A 9,073-nucleotide genomic window follows, 5' to 3' on the forward strand; every position below is an offset into this window, starting at 1 on the left:
TACATAACCCCAATGTAATGATATCTACAGGTAAGGCCTTTGGAAATAGATTAGATCATGGGATTAATTCCTTTAGAAATTGATGAGTTATTTGATTAATTACTTTAAAAAGAGAATAAAGTGGGGTGGGGTGGGGGGCCTGGGGTTGTGGCTCAGCTCAGCTGTAGAGCACTTGCCAAGCAAATGGAAGCCTTGGGTTCGATGCTCAGCACCACATAAAAATAAATAAACAAAATAAAAGCATTCCGTCCAACTACAACTAAAAAATAAGTATTAAAAAAATAAGTATTAAAAAAGAAAAGGAACCACTTGGCAGGGGTTGTGATAGAGTGCTCACCTGGATTTGATCCTCAGCACCACATAAAAATGAAATAAAGATATTGTGTGTCCACCTACAACTAAAAATAAATATTTTTTAAAAAGGAACCACTGAAAACTCTTTGACCCCTTTTACCATTTGAGGTCACATTGGGAAGACAGCAGGATATGAACTAGAAAATTGGCCCTCAGCAAATCTGTTGTCATCTTGATTGTGGACTTTCCAGCCAGATAGGTTCCACTGGTGATTTTTACCAATCATTGAAGGAAGAATTAATTTCCAAACTCAAACTCCCCACCACCACCTCCCAAAAAAAGGTCAGGAACTAGAAGTCCTAGTCAGATCAATTATGCAAGAAAATTAAATAAAATGCATTCAAACATTAAAAGAAGAAGTACAATTGTCTGTTTTCAGATAACATGATATTATATATGGAAATCCAGAAGATTTGGCATGGTAGTACACGCCTATAATTCCAGTGATTCAGGAAACTGAGATAGGAGGATTCCAAGTTCTAGGCCAGCCTGAGAATCTTAGAAAGACCCTGTCTCAAAATTAAAACTAAAAAGGGATGGAAATATACCTCAGTGGTAAAATTCCCCTGGGTTCAATCCTTAGTATCACACACAGAAAGTCCAAAAGAATCCAGCTAAAATTGCTAGAGATAATAAAAATAATACAGAAGAATTTCAGAATACAAAATCAATAAACAAAACTCAGTAGCATTTGTGTATATTAACAATGAACTACCAAAAAATTAAGAAAACAGTCCCACTTATAACGGCATCAAAAAAGCTAAAATACTTGGTAATAAATTTAACCAAAAGGTTGAAAAACCTGTACACTGAAAACAATAAAACATTGGTGAAAGAAATTAAAGAAAACACAAATAAAAAGATATCCACTGTTCATGGATATCAGTGCTGTAAATATGTCCATACTACCCAAAGTGATCTATGGACTCAATGAAATCCCTAGTGAAATTCCAATTTTTTTCACAAAAATAGATAACACAGTCCTAAAATTTGTATGAAACCACAAAACACCCCATGTACCTAAAGCAATCTTAAGAAAGGAGAATAATGCTTCCTAATTTCACATTATCTTAAAATTTTATGGTAAACAAAATAGTATTGTACTGGCATTAAAACAGATGCACAGACCAATGGAACAGAATAGAAAGCCTAGGATTCGGGGGTGGGGGGATGTAAATATGGTCAACTAATTTTCAACAAGGTGCTAAAAAAGGATAGCCTCTTCAATAAATGATGCTGAGAAACTTGGATGTCCACCTGCAGAAAGAAAAAAAAAAAGAGGGAAGGGAAGGGGAAAGGAGGGAGGGGGAGGGAAGGGGAGGGAGAGAAAGGCAGAGAGAGAGAGGGAGGAAGGAAAGAAGGAAGGGGAAAAGAAAAGGAAGGAGGGAAGAAAGAAGGGAGGAAAGGAGTGAAAGAAGAAGGGAAGGAAGGAAAGGAAATTGGATCTTTATTCAGGCTTTTAAAATTATACATACCAATATAGATATTGCTTTAGTTGGTTTATGTGTATCCCAAGCATTCATACTTTTAAAAATTACTACATGATTTAAACATATAGTCAAGGCTTAGAATTGCTATTTCTCTAGATGGGATATAACTCAGTGGTAGAGCACTTGCCTACCACTAAAAAGGCCTTGGGTTCAATTCACATTATAGCAAATTACGTATTATTCAAATACTTCTGGATTCATTTATTTTTTAACCTGGAGGGTAGGTCTGGCATAAATTTTAGAGTTATGGCATACCTGTAATTTACTTTGGGGAGTCCTGGGATTGCCTTAGAAAGATTGACAGCCATTTGCAGAAAAACTGCAGTAATCAGTACGCGGGGAGCAGCTTTGCAAAGTTTTAAGACGCCTCATGCAATATAGCATACTACAGGGCAAAAAGCAGTGGGATTACATTTAATATTGGCTAATGGCCTTTGTGCTGTGCTGGGAGGGCCATTAACTGAAGTAACGAAGGCCCGGCTGCAGGGACGTCTTGGGAGATAAAGCATTCTGGGTAGTATTTTCCAGGATACTTTTATGATCCTTCCTCTAATCTTCAAAACTTGCTGTAACCATTGGGATGCAAATTGTTCTAAATTGTTTTTCAGGCTTGCCTTCCTAAGCAGTTTATTAAACAGAGTTCAATCTTTTCCTAATAACAGAATATCATTAGCAATGACCTGGAGTAATGAGTCAAGAAATGGACGAGGGAGATGAAAATGATGAGGCAAAGCAGGGCCATCCAAGAACAGCCAGTCAGTGGAAGCTTGTTTGTTTGTTTGTCAATTCGTTTTTGTCATGGCTCAGATCCATAGTTGAATAAGAAAAATTCACACTAGGGTGTGGGCAGTGCATGAACCCCAAATTTATAACTCTAATGGTTCCAAATTTTCTGGTATCACCGCAAGTACTAGTGTTAAAACAATTAGCTCAGTTTTCCTAGTTACTTAAGCTCTGAGGGAAGCCAAATTGAAATTAGATATTAACTTTATGGATTTATCTTGAGAAATCTCTGATGCTAGGACTTAAAACTAGTCCTCACAAATGAAGGTTTTCCTGTTTATGAGAATAGAGTAGTGGTTAACAGTGCAGACCCTGGAGCCAAGCTGCTTGGATCTTACTCCTGGCTGGTTTATCTATAAACTCTCTCAGGCTCTCCAGGCCAAAAAGAGGGTGGGGGAGGCAAGAGAGTAATAGCAACTTGCTTTGTTGTGAGGAATAAGTAATGTAAGTAGAGAAGTAACATAAGTAGAGAATAACAGTATTGGATGTATGCTAATGATATTTTTAAAAAGTGTTGTACAAGCAGGCCACCGTGGGAGTGATAAATTTGCTGAAGGATAATTTTCAAAAAAAAGTTAAAATCATGGCTCTGATATAGACATAAATTAACATAGTCAATGATTCTATTTAACTCATTCTTAATGAGAAAACTAGGAAGATGTTGAAAATTTCTTTTTCAAGGGGAAAGTCAAAGAGCAGAGTCATCTATACATTAGAATTATTGAAATGAATTTGAAGAGACATAAACTAGCATTTTTGGAGGATGCTTCTGTGGTTCTTCTACCAAACAGAATGTATGTATGTGTGTGTTTACAGACAAGATTTTACACATCGTTATCATCTAATTACCGTTTACAGAGTGGTAAAATAGCTCAAAAGCAATGGTAAGTGTAGAAACCCATAAAATCAGATAGCCTGAAAGGATGTGCTCTGAACAATGCAAGATTTTCCATTGAAGCACAGTTTTTGCCCTCCAGTCTCCATTCTTTTGATCAAGATAACCTCACAGTTTATCTCAAGCACAAAACAAGGCTGGTCTCAGCAGGTTTGGTTTGATTTGATTCTTTACATAAGTATAGCAAGTCTGGATTACCACACAGGCCTTTTAGAAGTTTGATTCAACATAATCTAGCAGTATAATGAATAATTACAAAATCAGCTTCTTCTGTAAATTTTCATAAGGAATTTCAGAATAGAACTTTAAAGACCTCTATTATTTACTATTCCATGGTAGGAAGCCAAATTCAAGAAACTCTCCAAACCAGTTTTCATAGATAGTACTTGTTAACAGTTTTGATATGAGTGTCCCCCAAAAGCTCATGTGACACAATGCCAGAAAGCTTAGATGTGAAATGATTGGGGTGTAAAAGCCTTAACCTAATCAGTGCATTAATCCTCTGATAGGGATTAATTGAGTGGTAACTGTAAGCAGGTAGGATGTGGCCGGAGGAGATAAGTTGATGAAGGTATGCCATTAGGGGTATATATTTTGTCCGTGTAAGGGGGAGAGAGTGCTCTTGCATGCGTGCTTGCGCACTCACACTCTGCCCCCCCTCCCTCTCCCCCACACACATCTCCTGGTGTGATGTCCTGAGCCATTAAATCCACCATGATATTCTGACAAAACTTGGGCCCAAAGCAATGGCATTGGACATCTATACATCTATGGACTGAGAACTCTTGATACTGTGAGAGCCAAATAAACTTTTCCTCCTCTAAAATCATTCTTGTCAGGTCCTTGGTCACAACCACAAAAAAGCTGACTAAAGCAGTACCAATGAACTTGGGGAAATCTCTCATTCTTGAGGCTTCAAAAATACCTTCATGTTACTGGTCTTACATTCCCCTAAGTCTGGGACCCTGTAAATGGATACAGGCCAGCTTTCTTGAAAGGACTCTGAAGACATTGAGTCCATAAGGAAAGTCATTCTTAGTTTCCTGAAAGTGGTTTGTAATATCTGACTAAAGCATCATTCTCAAATATTACATTACATGTAAGACTTTGTTTGTATCATGAATTTTTCCAATTATATCATGACCAAAAGGAGGAAAGATTCTTACTTAAACAATGGAAATAACTATAGTACCATGAAAAGTAAAAGACTGAATTGAAGTTTCTGAAGGTTGGGGTCAGGTGTGGTCAATAAGAATCAGATATTTTTTAATGTTTTGTTTCTATTACAACAAGCAGTTTATTAAATTATTGTGGGCTGTGAACAGCTTAAGAAGAAGAAAAGACTTCCTTATATATGTAGGAAATAGAACATTAAGATATCATCAATATTTTGTACCAATAACTACCATGAAATTTCCCTTATCATTACTTAAGTAGAAGTAATTTTGTTCCATTAGCTCTTGAGATAGCAATCTTAAGAAATCATCTGTTTGTCAACTAGAAGGTTTTGGAATCTTGACTCGAAACACTGGTAAGCTCTGAAAGTTGCTTAAGCAATCCCATCAGAAGTTTATGCTCAAGGGTCTGTTCTTTGAAGTAACAATGGTTTGAAGTAGCTGTCGTACTACCTTTCCATTGGGCTCTGAGATGATACTTATTTCTTTTTCTTCTCTTTATACCAGGGATTGAATCAGGTGTGTTTTACCATTGAGCCACATCCCCAGGCCTTCTTATTTTTTATTTTGAGACAGGGTCTCCCTAAGTTTCATGGGACCTCATTTAATTGCTAAGGCTGGTCTGAAACTTGAAATCCTCCTGCCTCACCCTGCTGGGATTTTAAGTGCATACCACACCTGGCTTGATTCTTTTTTGTTAAAGACAAACTCTGACATGCAGTTAATTGTACCTCCAGGTTAGGAAAGTATCAGAGTAAAACAAAACCTTCCATGGATGACAGAGGCTTTAAATGGTTGTGGCTAATCTATTACTGAAAAATTTCCAACATAAAGTGTCTGATAGAAGTTCCTAATATTAGTGAAACTGACAATGAAATTTGGTTGTTTATTTACTATGCAAAACAAAACAATAAAGCCAGTTTTTAAAGAGGCACAAATGTATTTAGGGACAGTGATTAATATTATTTTCAAAAAAGTTAGTGAATGTTATCTTTAATCCAAAAAATGTAGATAAACATTCTTTTATAAAAGACAAAATCTTGAGACATATATAATCATCCTAAAAAATGATATAAGGGGAATGTAAAAAAAATACCAAGAATATTAAGAAATTTAGTTTGTCTGGTATTGATCTGTATTTACATAAAACTCCATAATAAGTGCTAGTTTCAGATAATATTGTGGCAAGCGAACATTTTTTTTTAAATAACTAAAATTATGACTAATGATAATATAGTGTGACCTGATACCATTAAGGAGAACACTGCCAGGCTTCTAGCAAATACAGAAGTCAAAAGAATATATTTTAGTCATTTACAATAGTGTTTTACCTGAAGCTAACACTTACAATGGAAAACCAAAACATTGACAATTCTAGGAAATTCCCATGAAGCACATAAAAATTTAACCTAAGGAAAGTAGAATGTCTTCTCATTTGACAACTTTTCCCTTGTAACTCAATGACAGTAATATCAAATGACCCTGAATTTTACTGTGCTAACTTAGCTGTCCTTTGCGGTGGGATGCCAGTCTCTTTTTCTCTCTCTTTTCTCTTCTAAGACACAAGTTGAATGGGTCTCCTTCACAATGCTCTCCCATCATGAGGTGGGTGGCTATGCCACCACAGGCCCAAAGCCACAGGACCAACTGGTCATGGACTAAAATTTCCAAAACTGTGAGCCAAAATAAACCTATTCTCTTCATAAGCTCATATGTTGGCTATTTCTTACAGTAACAGAAAGTTAACTAACACAGGATACTCAGCTTTATCCTCCCACATAATAATCCTCTAGTCAGGGGCAAACCCCAGTTTTGTGGGACCTACAGATTATACAATTTGGAGGTTTTGAGAGAAAGAATTTGAAAATAATGTATTTATACAAATTAAACAAAACATTTGAACACATATTTCAGGCTCCTTCCAGGATTTTGGAAGGGGTCCATGCAAGGGCAAGATCCTAAAAATATAGATTGCTTTACTTCATGATAAATCTAAATCAAAGTGCTGGGAATATAGCTCAGTTGGTAGAGTGCTTGCTTCACATGCACAAGGTCCTGGGTTCCATCCTTAGCATAACACACACACACACACACACACACACACACACACAAAGTCTAAATCAAATTCCCTGAGGTAGGGAAGAGGAAGTTGCACACCAGTGAAGAGTTATGAAGGAATCTGGAAGTCTAAATCAAACACAGAATTTGAATTAAATAAAACCCTTTACCCTTACCCCTAGAGTTGTCTAGTAACTCTTAAGTCTTTTGAAGGGGGGTTTCCACTGTAAGATCACTTTCCTGGCCTAGTTTTAAGCTTTTTTGAGTTAGACAAATCAGTTTTCATTCACCCACCAGCTTTTGAGAATTCAAAATGTTGTCGCTGTTATCTCCTTTACCATTCTTGCTTCTCTGAATTCATGCCATTAAAAAAAAAAAGGCTTTTCTGTCATATGATTAAGAGTTTCACAAAAGAATAGAGGAAAAGGTGTGTATATTCAACCTTTTTTTTTTTTTAACATTGGGCATTGAACTCAGGGGCTAATACACACTAGGTAAGCACTTTACTCCAGCAAGCTACACCCCCAGCCTTGTTTATCTTATTTTCATACAGGGTCTCACTAAATTGCCCAAGCTGGTCTCAAACATGCAATCCTCCTGCCTCATCCTCCCCAGTAGCTGAGATTAAAAGCATGTGCCATCGTGCCCAGCTCAGACTACCATTCTTATCACAAAGACCAAATATGCCAAATATACTCCAATTACTCCCCCAAACTGGCTGGAGCAGTTCATACTGCCAGTAGCACAAAGTGAAATATCCACTTACCCTTACCGATACTCTGTATTGACAAAACTTTCAAATCTAGTTAAAATAATTTCATTATTTTAATTTATCTTTCCCCAATTAATAGTGAAGTTCTGAATCATTTTATGTTTGGCCATTGTGTCTCCTCTTGTAAAATAATCTGTTCATATAATTTATCCATTTTTTTTTTATAAGCAGGGAAGGAGATAAGAACATGCCACTTTGGCATGTGGATTACTTTGAGGTGAAGGTAATTGAAAAAAAAGTAAATGCAGGAAGACCTCTCTGATCTTCCCTTTTTGTTCCTAAAAGCACACATTTTCCAAGGAAAGAGGTGCCCTCCATCCCCATACCAGGAGAACATTCTTGTCACTGATATAAGAAGTCAATACTAAGTCAAATCTGTACAAACCTGCCATGATAGTTAATCTTGGTTGTCAACTTGTCTGAATTGACAGATGTCTGAAAAACTGATAAAGCAACTTCTGGATGTGTCTGTGAGGGTGTTTCTGGAGATAACTGGCATGTGGGTCAGTGAACTACGTGGAAGAAGACCCGCCCTGAATGTGGGCACCACAGTCTAATAGTCTGGGGACTTGAATGGACTGAAAATCAGAAGAAAAGCAAAGATACGTGCATTTGCAAACTTGATTCTTCTTGAGCTGGTGAAAGTTTTTTGGTGCTGCCACCATTGAAGGATACCACACTCCAGATTCTTAAAGCCTTTGAATACAGACTAGTACAAGTAACTCTCCAAGGAACTCCTAGTACTTCAGTCTTGGATTGGGACTGCATGATTGGTCCCTCTTGTTTTGAAGCTTCCAGCCTCTTGGACGAGGCAGTTACTGGCTAGTACCAGCTTTTTCCTTTTCTCCAACCCACAGATGGCCACTATGAAACTTTGTAGCTTCTAATCATGTAAACCTCTTACTTAATCAAACAAATTCCTCCTATAATTTGTATATAAATACTACTGGGTAATTTTCCTCTAAAAAACTTCATATGCCTACTAAACAACCCTTCTCTTCTCTTGTGTTTTCCCATGTATTTTCTATTCATTTTCCCACAATATACTTCCCATAGCTAAAATTCCCCTTTCCTTTGTCTTATCACACCTTCACAATGTATTACTCTTTGATAAATGGTATATAAGCTCTCAGGCTTATTCTACTTCTGTGAGTTAATTTCTTATAAAAGAAAGCATCTCTATACATGGAAAAATGTTAACATCAAATAAAATTTGTATAATATTCTCTTATTAATCTTTCTTTTGTCAGTTTAATTCTCAGGTCCAGCCACAGAACCTAAGAGGGTAGAGTAAAGGTCTAACTCCCTTAGAGCAGTTTACCTTTTTCTTACTGATTTGCAGGCATGCTTTATATTTGCTCTTTTCCCCCGTTAGTCAAGTTGTAAATATTTTCTTCTGATTTCTCTTTCTCTCTTAACTTTCCATGTGGCATCTAAATTCTAAGGCATTTTAAATGTTGTAATTGTTTTTGTTTCTATATAAAGCAGATATTTCCCACCCTACAGGATACATAATTTGAATTTTTTTTATACATATGTAATTCTG

Source organism: Marmota monax, unplaced genomic scaffold, assembly GCF_021218885.2.
Source record: "Marmota monax isolate L192 unplaced genomic scaffold, Marmota_monax_Labrador192_F-V1.1 WCK01_AAM20220418_F8-fsc00018, whole genome shotgun sequence".
NCBI lineage: Eukaryota > Metazoa > Chordata > Mammalia > Rodentia > Sciuridae > Marmota > Marmota monax.